The sequence below is a fragment of the Mustela erminea genome, chromosome 4, assembly GCF_009829155.1.
Source record: "Mustela erminea isolate mMusErm1 chromosome 4, mMusErm1.Pri, whole genome shotgun sequence".
Taxonomy (NCBI): Eukaryota; Metazoa; Chordata; class Mammalia; order Carnivora; family Mustelidae; genus Mustela; species Mustela erminea.
Window position 1 is genome coordinate 15874759 of NC_045617.1, and position 18000 is coordinate 15892758.

General features: G+C 46.4%; 1 protein-coding gene across 2 annotated transcripts in view; it reads right to left on the reverse strand.

The window, feature by feature from the left end:
- PLEKHG1 (pleckstrin homology and RhoGEF domain containing G1) overlaps positions 1–18000 on the reverse strand; it is a 217202-nt gene that overhangs the window by 179800 nt on the left and 19402 nt on the right. Inside the window, exon 1 of one of the 2 annotated variants that reach the window (XM_032338744.1) lies at positions 11464–11553. The exons of the other annotated variant lie outside the window; for it this stretch is intronic. The gene's annotated coding sequence lies outside the window, so the exon portion shown is untranslated. Of the gene's footprint in view, positions 1–11463; positions 11554–18000 lie in introns of those variants that run through there. 2 annotated transcript variants of the gene reach the window in all.

The window sequence follows — 18000 nt, forward strand, 5'->3', positions numbered from 1 at the left end:
GTTCCAGGACAGCGTCTTGGCCAACTCCCCAGCAGGGGAAAGCCCCTCGGCCCCAATCTGATCGTGGCCTGCTTTTCCCCAGACCCCGCGAACCTTGCGCTGCGTCACCCACACTGGCAGGACCACATTGCCGGAAGCCAAGGCTGCTGGCTGCTCTGTCACCTGCCTCTCAGGACTCTGTCCCACCCTCACCGCTGCCCACCCTGCCACTCCCGCCCTGCCCTTCGGTGCCTGGCCTCTTCTCTCTCCTCCTCACGACTCAGCTCCAGGACCAGTGACTTCCTTCGGGAGGATACCCCCAAACAATGTGTTTCCCAGGGACACTGTTGTTCCATCTCTTCCCTAGAACTATAACCTCCAGGGCAGAAACCCAGTCTCATGGGGGGAAGGGGGTCCTCAGGCCCAGAGTCACTATGCAAAAATGCGAGGCTGAATTATGAGTCTTCAAAGGAGGGCAAATCCATTTGTTGGTTGCTCCCAGATGTGAAGTGTGTTTTTTGGCTTAATAAAAATAAATAAACTTTGGGGGGAGAAAAAAAAGCATTGCATAAGGTATTTGCACAGAATGGTTCAAAAGCCTAAATAAATAAGTTGGTCATTAGCAAAATATCAACTAAGTTGGAAAAAGGAAATTCAAATGAAATCACACCAGAAGTGCCTGCAAACTTTAGTATTTGGTAAGCTCTACCTTAAAGCCAGTTAGTTTCCCCAGAACTTTTTGGTAAATAAAACCAGCCATCCATGATATGTACCATTTCATTACAAAATGTTTTTCGAAAGTATTCTTGAAAACATCCCTTTGAGGTGGGGTTCCTTATTCTGCTCTGCCTCATCTTTTAACCACCAACGTCAGTACCACCCACTTTGTGTATGTCAGAATAAAAAAATTGCACAATGATTCTCGGTATCTCCATTTATTTGCTTCCTGAATTAGGACTCACAGAGCTAAATGTAGGCAATATGATGGATGAGGCACTTAAGATACTTTATTGCCAAGCTTATATTCTAAGAAATGCTCCCAAGATAGTGGCTGCAGACTAGGATGTATAATATACTAGGGTCCCATGTTTGCAGGAATATATCTAGAAGGATGGAAAACAAAAATATTACGTGTGGTTGGTTGCCTCTAGCTGGTGGGATTTAGGTGTGTGAACCCGTTTTCCCCCCTTCCTGTCTCCACTCATCATGTATCACTTATATACATTTTTATTTAAAGTCTTTAAGTAACAAGTAAACTGAGATACATTTTGTGGACCTCAGAAGCTCTGATCACCTCTGAGCCTTCCTCACACCGTCTACTGGAGGCCTATCAGCCTGAGGCCTGAGATCAGTCTGAGAGCAGTTGGATCCATAAGAAAACACAGGTAGTGTTTCTGGGCTGAGAAGGGTTAATATAATAATGCAGGAAAGGGATTGAAACTCAGGTATTTGCATACGTGTGCAAGATGTGCTAACTGCATTGTACATGTTCAATGGATATTTCTTCATCTATACTTAATGTCTAATTCATCAAGACTCAGTCCATATGCAACCTCCTCTGGGAATCTTTTCCTGCTCAGTCTGCTCGCTAAGTGCTCCTCCTATGTGCTCTTGAACTTCACACTTCTACCAGCCAGCCGTTCCCTCCCCTGTATTGCAGTAACTTACTCCTTCCTGTCTCTATCCCAACTAGACTCTGTGACAAGCGGTGGTGTCTCCTCTTTTGCTCATCACCTGACAAGAACTGTGGTACTAGATGTTCGACAGACATTGACCGACTGAATGAGCCCGCCCCCACAGAGTACTCTGCTCAATCCTGGGTACAGTGGGGGGCTGCCTTGCCACTATGGGTGCGCACCACCCTACTTCTGAAGAAGCAAAGGGGGACAGAATGCCCCAAATGCTGGCCTCAGAAGTGAGCAGGAGGTCTTGTTGTTCGATTGAGATAGTCCAGCAATGCCCACAGGAAGGCAGCGAAAGGGGGGTATCTGAAAGCTCATGCAAGACTTCAAGGTGGGAAGGAGAAGAACTTCTAGAAAGAGAATGTTGACAGCAAGGGTCGGAGGCAGGAAAAAAACACAGCGTGTTTGAGATGAAGACATGACACAAATAAGAACATTATACATCTCTCCGGACTAACCCATGTTCCCCACTTGGCCTCATTCCTCCACCACCTTTATGGTCCTTATTTTCTCTGCCTTTACCCGCCTCTCGCATGGAGCACCCGTGAAGCTGGGAATACGTCATTCCCCTTCAGATCAACAGTGATGTCCCCTCTCATCTAACTCAAAATTCACTTTCTGTACCCGGTCTACACTTCCTCTAAACCACGTGTGTCCCCTCCATACCCTTGTGTAATGTACTACATGGATATGTGTGGTATGTCCTTTATCCTACTATAGACATGTGAGAGGACAGTGTTGTAACGGTAATTTGGGGGTTTCCCAAAGTGCCATTCACATGGTAGCATTCAAATATTTTGGACTGAGTCACATCTGAACAAAAATCTCACCTAACATGCAAGACAAAGGCTTAATACAGAACTGTGCAGCTGCCGGGCCTCAGAACCCTGGTCAGGGTGGTTTTGATAGCCAAGAATACACCTTCAGGTTCTGCTGGATCAAGGGGTGCTTGGTACTTGAGCAGGCTGCCTCTGCCAGCCACCATTCCTGCTTTCTTACATAAACCCTGTGATGCCTACTAGAAGCTCCTGCATGGTTTCTGGACCTGTTTGGCAGGCAATTCCCATCTCAGTGTTGGCAGAACTATGGTCAGAGGTTTCTCATTCCTTAACTTCCCCCTAATCTGCACCAGTTAAACAGTCAGGAGTTCTCACTTACCCATTTTGTTGCACTGAATATATTTATTAGAACAACTTTACACTGTGCTTGTGACCATGAACAGCTTTGTTGCCATCAATGCAAAGCAAGCAAATAGAAGGAAACTATTCAAAAGACAGACCTTGTGCTCTGAGTCATGTCCCCCCAGGCAGCTGACACTCATGAGTGGACCCAAACCCCAGGGCAAATCAGGGCCAGGAGATCCCTCATCGCTTTCCAATGTCCATTCTGTACACAAATAAAGGGCTGTTTTGTTTTGTAATCATTAAGGGAGGTGGTGTGGGAAAGTATTTATAAGAACGAATAGTAAGATTTAAAAAAAATACTAAAAATTACAATATCACAGCCTGTATAAACTATTTGTGCAAAAGATGGCCGTTCAAGGAGTCTGGATGCTTGGGCCGCCCACAAGCGGTGACCTTGGAAATGGGAAACTCAACCTTCCTATCATGCTGCTTTTTCTCTTCTCAGAAGTAAAGTGACCATCTTCATCCCATTCAGAATAGAATGCGATAACGTGGTCCAGGTTAGTCCTTTAGACCATCAGTGAGCCCGTAAGACTTCCAAACATGAGTGTGCCCTTGCTACTTACTGTTCTTCTTGTACCTTAATGGTTCCCATAAAAATAAGAGGATTGGACTAATCTGTAAATTACTTTTAGCTCCAAAATGCTAGGATTTATATATTTTAGGGTTTGTGTATAGATAATATTTATATAAAAGTAGAAATATTTTCATACATAAATATTATATCTAACACACATATGCAAATATATGGCTTCTCTGAAAGTCAAAGCCTGGGATGGCATAGACACAAACAGCCAAGGGGTCCGTCTGAAATTCAGGACCTCCGACAGGCAGTGTGCACGATCTGGTCTCTAGCAAGTAACAGGCTCTATATACTCATAAACACACTCTCACGTGACAGACGTGTCACTCTGCACAAAACAATGGAGAGTCAGACGCAAGCCAAGCAGCTTCACTGCGTGGATTTTGGTCAAAAAGGAATCATGACTGTAACGAAGAATGTGAGTATTTAAAAAGTTGCCACAACTCCAGTCCAGGGAAATGCATGTTCCTGGTCCGGGTCTCCACCGAGGGGCTCCTACCAGCACCCCCTGCCTTCTGCACCCAGGTTCCCCATTTCTCGGCCCTGGTTCCAGCCACGGCTCCTAACAGCTTCGGCCCCCACATGGAAGACAGGCCTCCATCAAGGCCGTGCCTCAAGGTGCCCTCAGAGCCTTGGTCCTCCAAGGGTCATCTGGCACAAGCGTCGTCAGCCGCAGCGACAGCTGTAGCCCTCAGCCCTGCCCCAGCCCCCCTGGATGGGAACCTGCATTTCTCCCAGCTCCCCAGGCACCTCTGACTTAGAGTCAAGTGGAGAAGGATTGCTCTAGGCCTCACCAATGAGACGAGGGTTCATTTGTGGTCCTGAGGCCCAAAGTAGACTCTCCAACCACACCCCCCTCACAGAAACCCCTACCACACATATACCCAGACATCTACTTGCTCTCCTTTCTAGAACTCAAGAATCGTCTCCCTTTATGTTGCCCCTCACAGACTCCCCCGCTTCCTTCCACTTTCTGTAATGCTGCTCAGCCAGGACCCAGCCTAGGGCCAGACCTGCAAGGCCGACCCACAGCTCTGGGCCGCCTCCCTTGGGCTCCCAGGCTGTGCCGATCCCCTGGAAGAAGGCCTATAGGGCTCTGTCTCATGCCAGGATCCTGGTGGCCACAGCAAGTTCTGCAAGGAGAGGTCAGACCATAGTCAAGACTGAGGATTATGGCATCCAACATGGCCCTATGCCAAAAGACTGGTGATGATTAATAAGCCAGGCACTGTAAAGATAAGGTATCTGAAGGAACGTAGAGCTGGGGCAAAAACAGGTCAGGGAGTCACAAAGTCAGCTGAGAGTTGAAGGAGGGATAGCTTCTGGAGGTTGGGAGAGGCCATGGGTTCAGCACACATCTGGAACGCAATAAGAAGGGCCTGAGTCAGGGGTAAATGAGTCAAGGATACCCGCAGTCCAAGCTCTGGAAGCAGCCTTTGTGTCAGGTGCACGGGCACCCACAAACGCACAGCCTCCCAGCTGAGATTCTAGACCCAGGAGGACAGGGGCTAGCGGGAGGAAAGCTATGACAAGCTGGGGGAGTGGCAGATAAGTTCTGTCTGGCTGAGCGGGCTGAAGAAAGTTGTGCTGGGTGTCCTACCACGCTGGGGAACCTCAGGCCTCAATACTTCAATGTCTCCCCTTGCAAACCTGCCTTCCGTGAACAAGCCCACCTCTGACTTCAGACAAGATTAGTCCAGGGCCCCTCGGGTTTTGCCTCAGCAAACAGACCCTCCGGTTGTACACATCTTCACAAATGTTCTCACAGGCAGGGGTTTCTCTCTGCCTCACGGCGAGTCAGAAAGCATGCCTGCCACAGAAACACACGTGCCATCTTGTCTCCCCAGTGACTCTCCCAGTCCCTCATCTGGTTCCCCTCAGGAGTCTCTTTCTCTTCAACTCCCACATCAGACTCAGGCTCACCCTCTCTTAACGGTTGCTCATCCTTCTGGCTAGTCCCGTTTCTGAAGGAAAGCACTGAATGAGCAGAGAATGTTCAATGCACACGTTTCTGAGACATCCGTTCCCTTGCTCAGACTCAGTTGCCTCCTGCTCCGGAGACTCTTCCGGAACAGAGCCGGGCCTCCTCTTACTGCAAGGTGAGCTCTTTCTTGGCGCCAATCATCGTTTACCCTCAGGTACCTTTACCAACACTGAGCCCCACCTAAGTTTCCTCTAGAGTTCTGTGACAGGAAACCTGCCTGAGGCTTTCCCAGGCTTCTATTATCTTCTTCAAGTCCTTTGCTGGCTTTGGTTTCTTCTTTCCATCCTGGCTGCTCAGGATGGGTTGGGCCAGTGGGCTTCCATCTCTACTCCCTGGAGCGCTGGCAATCAAAGTGCCCTTCCCGGTGGGGGAGGGGGCGCCTTACTTCTCAGTCCTGCTCCAGACTGTTCAATGTGATGTTTTTTTACATGCATATTTACATTACATTTACATTACATTATATTACATTTACACGCATATGAAGTTTTTCAAAATGTTCTTTCTACATAGATTGGCGGTTTTAAGAGCCTTGAAGACTGTCGTTGACTAGTGTAAGGAAACAAGGGTTCAGAGGGTCTTGTCCCAACTTTGGAATCTACCAGAAGTTTAGCTCCTCAGACATCTATTTCCTTTTCGGTACCCAGGAAGCAAGAGTATCCTTTTCGTCTACCCTCCAGGACTACTTGGCGATCATAACAGAAATGCACGTGAATCTGCCATTTGTGTCCCTAATGGATGATGGCCATTGGACTACCTTCTCTACCAGAGGCACATGCCCCTGCCACCGTGTGGGGAACAAGGCATGGAGGGAGAGGGAGGAGAAGCAGGGAGGAGAGGCAGAGCCAGCCTGGGCGGCAGCTTCCGCTCTGTGCGTCCCCTGACATCTGTCCGTCCGCTATAGCACCCGAGACTCTGATGGAAGCCTGCTGGCATCCACGTGGCCAAGGCAGATGGTAAAAGTGTACAAACAGAGAACTGAACTTTGGAAGAGAGCTTTACATTTCCATTTTGTTAGTTACACAAATAACAGATGCACACTGTAAAGAAAAACGAGGACAAGGCATCGCTTACGACTCAGAGACAATCACGGCTAATCCCGGGGTGCTTTCCTTCCCGGCTTGCCTGTTTAGTTGTTTGTTTGTAAGGAGAACAGAGATGAAATAACTTAAGGCACTCTGACCTTTTCCCCTCTTTTGTTTCCCCCACTGAGTATTGTAGCACAGACATTTCTGAGAAGTTTAAACTGTTGACCTTTTGCCACTTGCAGCAAAAACTCCTCGGAAAAGATCAGAAATGCTGCACGCATGTTTTAGGCATCAGAGAGCTGTGAGTAGAGAGACTGTTGCCATTCTGAGTGGGCCCAGGAGCAGGGGAGCTGGTGGACAGCCTGGCGGAGGTGGCACAGAAAGCAGACAGCCGGTCCCTGGGAGCACGTGTGCAAGAAGCAGCCCTAGCAGGAGGCTGACCCCTCCAAAGCCCTGTTCCCTGCTCCTCTTACAGGCACCCTCTCCACTAGCCCAAATCTTCTTTTTACCTTCATCCCCATCTCCAGAAGCTTCCACCCTGCTCTGAAGCAACTGTGAGCTTCCTGCCAGCTGAGTTGCTGCAAGAGGAAAGGGAAGCTCCAAATCCACCATCACAGGGGAAGAAGGGCTCGGAAATGCAAACTCAGATGCTGTATTTACCTCATATTCTTTCGGCACCTGGCTGTCCCGTTCCTTTGAGCATCTTGCCAGGTGACCTAGACATTCTGTCATTACGGTGTGAGTGATCACGAGACGTGGTCAGACAAGACTAGGTGTAAGGTGTGGCTGTTGTGCTGGGCCCCTGGGGGTCCCCTGATGCCTCTGTATCAGGGATGGGGTGTTCCCGAAAGAGTAACATGATCCATTGCATCACTCCCCGTGGTCCTGTCTATCACCTGAAAGCAGAACTGGCAAGAAGGCTGCTGGTTTTAATTGGAAAGGAAGGAGAGAAATCATGGTGATCAACATGTGGTGTGATCACAGGCTGGAGGTTGACACAGCCTTGGGAAGCCACAACCACAGAAGATCCAGAAACCTGTATTCCATGAGCTTTTGAATTCCTGGCCATATGAGATTGTTTTGCCCTTCTTTCTCTCCTAGAGTAGTTTGTAAAGTCTTTGAGAATTTCAGCCTTCTCTTGTGAGTAAGAGGAATTATCAGGCTCTGACCCCCACCATGCCACTGAAACTATTCATCAACTTGAACCTGGTCAATTGTTGACCTCCTACCACAAAATGCAGTGATCCATTCTCAGAATCTTGCTTGACTCTGCAGCTATTACGATCTACATTTCTCCACTTGGCTTCCAGGAGACCACAGACCTCTGGCTTTCCTCCCCTGCTGGCTGCTCCTCCCAGTCTCCTGGGCTGGATCTTCTTTCTCATCCATCCTTGGTGCTGGGGAGCTCCAGGGTCAGCTTTCCCGCCTCTTCTTTGTCTACTCTAAGAGATCGCATATAGCCCTGTGGTTGTAAATACCACAGATTTGCTGATAGTTTCCAGATGTATGTCTCCTTCCTGGACCTGTTTCTGGAACACCAGATTCATACTTCCAAGTGCCTACTTGACATCACTGCCTAGAGCTGAAATGCCCATTCAAGGTCAGCATGACCACAGGCTCCTACCTTCTCACCCTTGCTAACCTGTCTTGCCTCCACATTCCACATTCCCCAGCTCAGTCAGTGATGCCAAATGCACTCAGATGTTCAGGCTTGATCCTTGGCTTCATCCTTTAATCTCTTCTTCCAAAGCCCTACAACTAAGCTGCCCTCAAACCCAACCAGGTCCACTCTTAGCAGATATTAAGCCATGGCTCACCAGTTCGACAGCTCCTACCCTGGTCCTGACACTCGTTCTCTCTCATCTGGACAGCTCCAAGCCTCCTGTAGCTCATCTTGCTGTCCTCATGCCTGATTCTGTGCACAGAAGCCAGAGCAAACCCACTCATATGCCAGATCACGGCACTTGTGGGTTCAAACCCTCCAGGGCTTCCCATCACACCCAGAGTGAAGTCAAGGTCTAAACTAGGACCTGTCCTCTGAGCCCCACTCTTTCCGTGGCCTCCCAGTTAAACAAGGTAGAGGGCATCATGGACAAATTGAAGAATGGTCTCACATGTGTGTGCACATATGTACACCCATGTTTTCTCTTGGATTGACTTCTCCATTTTCACTGCTTTCCAGGCTCTTTTGAGACATCTTATCTGCAGGTGGATGATAGCACCCCATGCCCACTTGTCAGTGGAAGAACTTCTCTACCACTGTGTGCCTGATAGTTGCCTGTGGGATATTGCTACCTCACAGCCTCTAATTCCATAGGACAACATAACGACCATGCAGTCATCTTACCGTCTCTGCCGGACTGTAAGGTCGTTAATGGTAGAGACAGAATATTAACCAACCCTGCCAACTAAATGAATTCAACCCCAAGTCCCTCCAATTGAGTCAAGTTAATGCATAATCTGGGTAGAGAGGGTTTAACACAGCAGGGCAAGGACAACCATGTGCGTGTGTTTGCACGTGTGTGCATGTGCATGTGTCTGGGTACACACGTGTGTATTCCCCTTCCGCCATACCATCCCCAAACCAGTGTCCATTTGCTGAGGGCTCTTTGATCTCAAAAGAATCTGAAGAGAAACCAGGATGAAACTGCTCTGTGTGGAAGGCTGCTACTTTATGCCATTCTTTCAGGAGAGGGGTTTTCTACTAGGTCAACATCCTTTTTGAAGTTTATCCCAAGAAAAATACACACATATTAAACAGCAGTGGCAATTTACAGTCAAACAGAAACTCCCACTCAGAGAAGAAAATAACCAGAAACATATTACATTTCAAGCTTCCCAAAGTGGGCGTCCAAATGCCTAAATCATTGCTTCACTCTTCAGTTTCACTCCAGAAACAGCATTTCCTCCATTGTTCCAATATTGCCAAACCTTTAAAACATTTGCTTTGGGTTCAGTCTGGTGGCCATATGTCAGACATCAGGACAGTTAAATTTGCAAACACTGATGCTGTACAAGGGCGGGTTCTATTTAAAAATCCCATTATCAAGTGGTTACAAGGATAGCATTAAAAATCAATATTAATGGAGGCTATGTCTATACTTAAAACAAAATAAAGCCTGCATTCCATAAAACTTGCATATCATACAGCAACATGTTTGGTATGCAACAAAGTGGCAATTGTTCATTATTATCTCTCTAATCTGGGATTTAAGTTTCTAATGATCGCAGGTGGCAATCAGCTCTGCGGAAAGTGCTAAAGGCAAGAGTGTTATGGAAATCTTTTCTAATTGTGGCAAGCATATGTTGACACAAATATTTATATTGAATTTTGCCAGGCAGGATGCACATTCTATCCAATCTGGTTAACCCTGTCATCTTAATAAACAAAATCTATGTGTCAACATTGGATATTTCAGGTAAATAGTAATTATTTGAACTTTCTATTTGAGTAAAGACTTTTTTTTTTAAGATGGTTAAAAAAAAAAATAAAAAAAACAACAGTGCAATTTCCCAGAAGGAAACCAGATGTTTAAGTTTTTGTCTCAAAAATGATGTTAGCATTGATCAAAAAAAAAAAAAAAAAGACCACTATCATTTGTAAGCTTAAGTTTCATTTCTTTCTACTCCTGAGATTTGCACCACAATAATCTGTGGCAATGTTCACTTGTCCTAATGGAAGAAACCACGATAACTTGATTTTTGAACAAAGGAAAAATTTCAATTCAGAACAGGGATTGTTGTGATGTTAGCAAAATTCAGGAGTGGAGATAATGATGACTTTGATCCTTTTGCAAGTTACTTAAGAGCAGATTTTGTAGCATATAATAGAGCTTGGGAAGCTTCGAGAAGAAAAATGATTAAAAACTTTCTTTCCATCTCTGTCTGCCACAAAAACACCTTTCAAGACATAAATATTTTTCATTTTCCAAATAAATATTTTGTCCAGCCTTTGACATGGTGTAAGCAAACATGTCTGTTTTTGGGCTTGCTGATTTGACCTGTTCTATCACATCTCTAGAACTGGGCTCTGAGAGCACACCCTTCCCTTGATCTATTACAAGGGAGCTTGTCACGTCACAGAGTCTAGACAGTGGCTTTTCTGTCTTGCTTCCTCTCAAATGTCCCATTCACCATAAAGCACGGTTGATTTGCTATTTTTATTTCATAAGATTTCCTGAGTTTGCTAACAGTTGAGCACCAAGATATTTAACTTTGAATAGTTTTCTACACCCTTGACCTAAAATGAATGTAAAAATACCACGCGCGCACGCGCGTGCACACACACACACACACACACACACACGCACACACACACAGTTTCAGTATGAAAATGGAACTATTCCTAATACTATAGGCTATTATCCCTCAGGCATACCGAACAACAGGCTTGGATTTTTTGATATTGGGCCTTGAGCCTTTTGAAATGGAATGGTAAGCACCTATTTAAAGAGATTTACTTATCTTAGTCACATCCCATAATACTTGGCTGGTGTCACAGCTGAACCTTGAAAACATTAAAGAGCACTTGCCAGCAGGGTACATCTGAGTCTGTCGAGGCCAGGAAAAGTGTGTTTGTCAAGATGGAGGCTGTGGCTGTGGCAGCATTTCCCTTTACTCGAAAGCCTAAGCGGTGAACAGAACTGAATTCCCAGGACCCCATCCCCTCCTTCCCAGCTGGAAACACACGGGAGATCAGTACTGACTCCTGATCACGAGGCATGGGACGGAACTTCCAAGGCCTCCATGTTCAGTCCTTAGCCTTCAGGGAAGACCACAGTGACACTCAGTCAGCCCAGGGAACTCTGAACCTTTGCCTGAAGACTTCCGGAGAGCACAACACACTCTCTTTGGGAAAATTTGCGCGTGCGTGCTCTCTCTCTCTCTCTCTCTCTCACTCTCTCTCTCTCTCTAGGGTGTCACAGTTTATCTGCCATCATCACATGTTCCTAACAATCCTATGTAATAGTTATCCTTATCCCCCACTTTATGGAAGAATTTAAAACACTATACCCTTGTCCATCACCTGTGTCGCAGATACCTCCTCTGAGTCGGCCCCTGTTGTGGTGTCTGTTGCGGTTTTCTCATTGTCCTCACAACTCTTTTGCTGAGCAGCCTGACAGTAATATACAGCTGTCACTCCTTACCTCTACATACATCATCCTGCATCCCCCCAAGTGACTTTTTCCTATAGAACTACAGACCATTGTTGCACCTGGGGAAATCCACAATTCCCAAATGCCACCTGAAACCCAGTCCATGTCGGAAGTTGATTGGTTGTCTGTTATGGATCGAATTGTGTTCCCTTAAAATTCATAGGTTCGAGTCCTACCCTCCCCCACTGTATCTCAGAATGTGATGCATTTACAGATGGGGTTTTCAAAAAGGTAATTAAATTAAAATGAAGTCATTCAGGCGGGTCCCAATCCAATATGGCTTCTATTCTTATAAAAAGGAAATCTGGATGAACGTACATGGGGAGAAGGCAACCATCTACAAGCTAAGATCAGAATAAAACCAACCCTGCCAGCACCCTGATCTTGGACTTCTAGCCTTCAGACTGTGAGAAATAAATTTCTGTTGGTTCAAGCCACTGAGTCTATGGTAATTTAAGGCAGCCTTAACAAGTTAAGTTACTATTCTAAGATGATCTTATAGTTTTTTGATCTATGACTCAATCGAGTTTCACTCATTAGATCTGGTTGTTGTGGAAAGTTTTTTTTTTAAGTTATTTATTTATTTTAGAGAGAGAGAGAGAAAGAGAGCATGAGGAAGGGAGGGCCAGAGGGGGAGAGAGAGAGTCCTAAGCAGACTCTGTGCTGAGCTCGGCCCCATGCAAGGCTCGATCTCATGACCTGGACCCAAACCAAGAATTGGTCACTCACGTTGGAAAGGAGCTCATTCATTCTCTGCAACAACTCTGTGAGATGGGCACTGCTTTCTCCTTATAGGACGCGACAGGGAGGCAAACTGAGGTCCAGGAATTGGAGGTGTGGGGAAGGAGGGAGGGTTTCCTTGCAGTGGTGTGTTTGGGGCACAGGGCAGGACTCAAGGACAAGGAGCAGAGATGGGTAAAGTAGGACGGCATCAGCAAGTCCAGCTCCTCCAGTCTGCCTGGAGCACAGGGCAGTGATGGGAGAGAGGCCTGGAAGGAGAGGCAAAGCTCTTATCTCAGGGGCTGAGGTTGGAGTGAAAAATCTGTAATGCATTCTGCAGACACAGGCTATCACCGCAGGATTTCACACCAGTATCAAAGCCTCCTAGGCGCTGTTGGCTGTGGAAAATAGATCTGCCCAACTCTTCTGGTAAGAGCTCTTATATTAGATCAGTGGTTCTTAAACTTTTCTCAGGATCCCTTTTACAACTTTAAAAACTCCCGAGGCACCCAAAGAGCTCTTGATGATGTGGCTTATGAATTCTAATATTTATTATATTGGAAACTAAACCTGAGCAATTTTCAAAATATGAATTAATTTATTTTAAAATAATATTCATTATCCCATTACATGTTGATATAAATTATATTTCAATGGAACATAAAAATTCTTAAACCAAAAACATTTAGTGGGAAGACTGGCATTGTTTTATAGTCATCTAAGTGTCTGGATTGTCTGGCTTTATAGAAAGAAGAGAGATGGCGTCTCATATCTACCTGAGCATTCAATACATTGTGATACACTATGGCTTATACTCCCCGGAGAACTTCAAGGCCTCCTTGTGAGAGAAAGGAATAAAAAAGACAAATGATGTTTTAGTATTATTATAAAAATAGTTTGACCTTGGGGACCCTATGAGAGGGTCTTAGGGACCCACATGTGAACCACAGACCATACTTTGAATAGTATTAATCTAGAATCTAATGATTCTAGGGGACGGGGAGTAGAGGAACTTTGACTAAAACCAAAACCTAAAATGTCCTGATAATGGTTTTTACTAAGCAGTACTGAAAATGGTGCCTACTTGGGACACCTGGGTGGCTCAGTTGGTTAAGTGTCTGCCTTCGGCTTAGATTATGATCCCAGAGTCCTGGGATCAAGTCTGACATCAGGCTCCTTGCTCAGTGGGAGACGGCTTCTTCCTCTGCCTGCTATTCTTCCTGCTTGTGCATGGGCTTTCTCTCTCTGACAAATAAAATTTTAAAAAATTTAAAAGTTTTTTAAAGATTACCATGCAGGGGTATCTGGGTGGCTGGGTTGCTTTAGCATCCAGCTCTTGGTTTCTGCTCAGGTCATGATCTCATGGGTCATGAGATGGAGCCCTGTGTTGGGTTCCATGCTCAGCGTGGAGTCTGTTGGAGATTCTCTCCCCCCACCCCTCCCCCCACTCACATGTGTGCTTGCGTGTACACGCATGCGTTCTCTCTCTAATAAATAAATAAATCTTAAAAAAAAATAAAAGGGTGCCTACATCCTCACACAGTACTATCAAAAGATGGCGCTGTCATTGACCCCAACAGCGCAAGCTCTCACAAGATGATATAATATCCCCCTGTCCCCACCACCACCAAGGTAATTTAACTTACAAAATAGAGGGGAAAATCTTCCTATCTGTCTTCCTCTTTCTGGCTGCACCTGTGCAGCTCAAGTCACCATTACATCATATGTGACTTCAGTGTCACTTGGTGAATTACACCGGAGTGAGGTTTGGGGTAAAAAGAAGTGAAACTGTAAGAACGTGTCCCTGACACACAGGATCCCTAACAAACGACAGAAGCGGCCTCAGCAAGCTTCCTCGGTCACTTCCTACTGAGCAACAACAGAAAAAGATTCTAGTGAAGACTCTGTATCTACTGGACACAGAAGGAATTGCAGCTCCTCTCGGACAGAGGGCCGAGCCAATGCCCCTGACTGGGTCCACTGCTTAGAAAAAAGTCTGCTCCTTTGTTCTTCTGTCCACTTCGAGGCATTTGGGAGGCATTAAAACAAATAATTGTGGCTTTCTTATCTCAATTGAAGGGAAAAGTCTCCAATTTTCCATGGTGAGAAAACACCATGCGAGCCCCCAACAACACACCCGCTAGGAATAACTCCCTTTAGCAAAACCTATCTGGACAGGATAAGGGAGGGGTTCCTGCTGACTCTACACTCTGGTGAGGAGAGCTGGGGTGGGGGTGGGTGCCTATGGAATCCCTCTGAGGAGTAGATACCTCACTGTTTCTTCCTGAAGGTGGCTCCCTGGTCTGGCTCAGGCGCCCCACTTAAGAAGTGTGGCACAGTGGGGAAGAGTCTTGAGGAAATTCTGCCTGAGTAACTCTGGTACCAAAAATTGCCTCATGACCGGCGGGGTGAGCCGAGGAGACAGGATCTGGGTGAGTTCTCTACCAAGCTGCCCCCCAACACTGGAACACAGCCTCATGTCTCCAGTTATCTTAATTTTTGCAAATTTCCAAGAAGTCTGTCACCCAGAAGTCATCCCCTTTGTTACTGTAGTTAGCTTAACCAACTACTCTTTACCTTTGGGCTAAAATTCCCACTCACCATATGGTAGCTAGGATAGTGCCGTACAGGTGATAAACACTCATATACCATTTTGCTTTCACTGGGATCTGTTAATTTGACAGAAATATCCTTTCGATACCCCGTGCGAGATTCCCGCCAAGCTCTTTGCTTCCTTCCACCCAGGGTAGTGTGAGGTGCTGCCTAGAGGGGGACAGACTCCTCAGAGGAGCGGGTCGTGTGAGCGACACGCCACGGAAACAGGCTCTAGCCTGAGTTGGACTCAGATGTGTGTCTCTCGTCTACAGCTCAGAGTCAACGGCACTAACACCACACAGCTGGCCACAGACGGCAAGGAGCCCAGCATGGTAAGGTCAAAGACCTGCCTCCACACAGTGACCTAGAAGGTGTTTAAGTGACAAGACAGAGAGCGAAATAGAAAATAGGCATCGGGAAGTAAGGAGGGCGGGGTGTGGAGCATGAATGGCGACAGGTGGATAGTCTGATAGCGCTCCTAATCAGGTATTTCAAATAGGCCATTCTTAGTTCCAGTTAGTGGCACTACCACTGCCTCGGTTCATGGTATTTCCCAGTTTTCAAACTGTGCTCTCCTCTTGTTTCAATGGATCAGCCCAACAAACCCCTGCATGGCTCGGTGGACCCATTTTACAAAGAAGGAAGCTGAGGTTCCTTCCCCCAACAAGGCAGGAGCTCCGGCATCCTGCCCTTCTGGAACAGAGCAGCCTTGCCCCAGAGCTAGACACCCACTAAGTGCCATCATGACAGGTGACATTGGAGGACTTGCTATTTGTCCGGTACCACTCCAACCCCACCACAAGGCTTCACTCAATTACTCTTCGCAGGCTCCCCCGGGGTGTGTTACTAATGCATATCACAAGGAGAAAACAGAGGCACAGAAATGAAATCCTTGGAAATTTGGTCCAAGAAAGCAAAGCCAAGGGTCTTCTCCTTATGGAGGCAGGATAAATTGCCCAAATTGATTTACTTCCTCTGACTACCACTTTTAACATTGACAAATGACCTTTATTTGGGTATCACTAAGAAAAAGAGCCCTCTTGGCCCAATCCATGTTCCTTCTCTGTCCTGTGACCCTGCCTTACTTTTCTTCATTGTCCTGATAGCATTTGATGTTTACTTGTTTGTATCTGTCTTCTGCAGAGAATGCAAACTCCGAGGGGGCAGATCCTCAGCCTCGTTCACCCCTGTACCCACACAACAGAGGAATGGCGCCTGGCCCAGAGCAGACACACAGATATTTACTGAATGAACACACACACACACACTCATCATTATAGCAGAAGTCTAGACAACCTCAGAAAAATAGCCAAGTCAGTCAAAAAGATCTGGCAATTTAAAAGACAAGCAAAATAAAACTCACAATTGGCTCTGTACACCCTCACTTGGATGAAATGGCTGTGGAAAGCCCAGTGGTCACAGAGGGAGTGACAGTGTTTACATAGAGCCCTTCCCCACTTGCGCAAATACTGAAGGGGTCTGGAGGGACAAAGGACAGACCAGGCAGCTGCAGCAAACTCCTGTGTGTGGGATTGGAACCTGTCCCATCTGGCTTGGGTGTGGCCAGGAGTGGGCAGAGCAGAAGGGCAACTGAGTCAGGGTGTCTTCCTGCCACGAGAACGTGGTCTGGCTGCCCCGTGTCTGGGGCTACCTGCCAACAGCCAGACAAGGATTTTGAGGAGTAAAGGTTTGGAATGACTTTTAATGACCCAACCTGAACCAGTGTTTTTCCTTCCCTTCCCATACATAAAAATCTCCTTTCAGACTTGAAAAGTCAGCAGAAATTGTAAAAACACACACAAGAAAGAAACTGTCAAAGTAAACTCAAAGGCAAAGATAAATCAACAAACATCACAAAAACATAAAGTTGATAATGATTGTGTGAGTGTGTCCAAATAAAACATGGCATTTATACACAAGATGTGGGGGCATCAGTGTTAGTGTTAATGCTACAAACCACGCTCCTTAACTCAAAAAACATCTTTTGGGAAAAAGAAATCCATTGATGCCAAAAACTGCAAGCAGTCCCAGTAGCAGATGGGTCCTCCTCTACAAGTTCTGTCATCCTACCTAGAACTCAGAGCTGGTTTTCATGACTCGCTACTCTGAGAAGAAGGTGGTGGTATTTGGAGCCTGGGTCTCTGAGCAGCTGTGGGCAGCAAAAAGTGGGAGGGAGAGGAAAAAAAAAAAAAAGACATTTCTTCTTTCAAGTCTGAGGGGAGAAAGCAGCTAGAAGCAGGCGTTTTATTTTCTTTACCCCTCCATCTGTCCCATGAAAGTCTCCCTTGGCTCTTCAAAGTTCCCTGCTCTCAGTCTCACTTCCCACTTAACTATCTGCTCCCTTAACATAGAGGGTCTCGGGGGCATTAGGAATAAAGCAGTTCACATTGAATTAATCCCAGTGAAAATGTGTCAGAAATGGGCCTGTTTTTACAATCTTCTATTGCCTTCCAAGGGTATACAAATTCTGAGGGTCTTTTATGAGCTGGGTGATAGGTATGAGCCAACGCAAGGGCAGCAAAAGCTGTCTACAAGGATGGAAGAGAGGAGACTATGCAAAAATGTGGGAGCTTTCTGGGGGTCCCGGGTGGGGGCTGGGCGGCAGGAGTGTGTGGAGGTAAGATCTGCTAAAGCAAGCAGGAGTGTGAAGGAATTCTGGGCATGGAACAAAGGTGACCTTTGAACCCACCCTGTCCCCAAGTCTTTAACCATGTGGATCTCTCAACAGGTAGGAATTTGAGAAAAGTCATCACTTGAGTCAGATTGTCTCGAATCAGTCTCCAAAACAAGTCTAAACTGTGTTTTTGCCTTCCCTAGTTTCTTCCCTTTGATTTCTGAATTGGTAGATTTTTCACAAATTTGATGCTCCCTCCTCTTCCTCTGCAGTTACTACCACCCTCTCCCCTAAGTAAAAAGCCTAGGGTAACCAGTGGGGACACTTCTGGCAGGGGCTGGGCAGAGGCTGCACCCTCCCCATTTGGACCTGAATTGCCCTTGGAAATTTAGAGACCATTTTTGTTTAGCACGCGCCACACCTGAAGGGAAATCACGGCTGCTTTTCAAAATGTTTTGTCAGGTTCCAAACTGCCCAG